This window comes from Scylla paramamosain, chromosome 2 (genome assembly GCF_035594125.1).
Source record: "Scylla paramamosain isolate STU-SP2022 chromosome 2, ASM3559412v1, whole genome shotgun sequence".
Classification (NCBI taxonomy): domain Eukaryota; kingdom Metazoa; phylum Arthropoda; class Malacostraca; order Decapoda; family Portunidae; genus Scylla; species Scylla paramamosain.
Genome location: NC_087152.1, coordinates 18,787,501 through 18,789,151, shown reverse-complemented (window position 1 = coordinate 18,789,151; position 1,651 = coordinate 18,787,501).

The window sequence follows — 1,651 nt, the reverse complement described above, 5'->3', positions numbered from 1 at the left end:
TATATATATATATATATATATATATATATATATATATATATATATATATATATATATATATATATATATATATATATATATATATATATATATATATATATATATATATATATATATATATATATATATTATGCATTTTTTTTTAGGAGGGACACCGGCTAAAATGGACAAAAAAAAAAAAAAAAAAAGCTCACTGAGATGCCGGTCCCCGAATAGGGTCTGAATCGGTAGTCAAAAATTGAAGGATAAGTGTCTTGAAACATCCCTCTTGAAGGAGTTCAAGTCATAAGAAGGTGCAAATACAGAAACAGGCAGGGAGTATCAGAGTGTACCAGAGGAAGGGATGAATGATTGAGAATACTGGTTAACTCTTGCATTAGAGAGGTGGACAGAATAGGGGTAAGAGAAAGAAGAAAGTCTTGTGCAGCGAGGCCGCAGGAGGAGGGGAGGGATGCAGTTAGGAAGATCAGAAGTGCAGTTAGCATGAAAATCACAGTAGAAGATAGCAAGAGACGCAACATTGTGGGGATGAGAAAGAGGCTGAAGACAGGCAGTTAGAGGAGAGTTGATGAGACGAAGAGCTTTTGATTCCACCCTGTCTAGAAGAGCAGTATGAGTGGAACCCTCCCAGATATGTGAAGCATATTCCATACATGGACGGATAAAGCTCCTGTACGGAGTTAACAGCTTTGGGGTGAGAAAAATTGGCGCGGATACGTCTTAAAAGACCTAACTTCATAGAAGCTGTTTTAGCTAGAGATGAGATGTGAAGTTTCCAGTTTAGATTATAAGTAAAGGGCAGACCGAGGATGTTCAGTGTAGAAGAGGTGGACAGTTGAATGTCATTGAAGAAGAGGGATAGTTATCTGGAAGGTTGTGTCGAGTTAATGGATGGAGGAATTGAGTTTTGAGGCATTGAACAATACCAAGTTTGCTCTGTCCCAATCATAAATTTTAGAGAGATCCGAAATCAGGCGTTCTGTGGCTTTCCTGCATAAACTGTTTATTTCCTGAAGGGTTGGAAGTCTACGAAAAGACGTGGAAAAGTGCAAGGTGGTATCATCAGCGTAGGAGTGGATAGGACAAGAAATTTGGTTTAGAAGATCATTGATGAATAATAGGAAGAGAGAGGGTGATAGGCAAAAATCCTGAGGAACACCATTGTTAATAGACTTAGGAGAACAGTGACCGTCTACCACAGCAGCAATAGAACGGTCAGAAAGGAAACTTGAGATGGAGTTACAGAGAGAAGGATAGTAGGAGAGAATAGATAGTAGGAGGGTAGTTTGGAAATCAAAGCTTTGTGCCAGACTCTATCCAAAGCTTTTGATATGTCTAAGGCAACAGCAAAAGTTTCACCAAAATCTCTAAAAGAGGATGACCAAGACTCGGTAAGGAAAGCCAGATCACCAGTAGAGTGGCATTGACGGAACCCATACTGGCGATCAGATAGAAGGTTGTGAAATGATAGGTGTTTAAGAATCTTCCTGTTGAAGATAAATTCAAAAACTTTAGATAGGCAGGAAATTAAAGCAATAAGACGGTAGTTTGAGGGATTAGAACGGTCACCCTTTTTAGGAACAGGCTGAATGTAGGCAAACTTCCAGCAAGAAGGAAAGGTAGATGTTGACAGACAGAGCTGAAAGAGTTT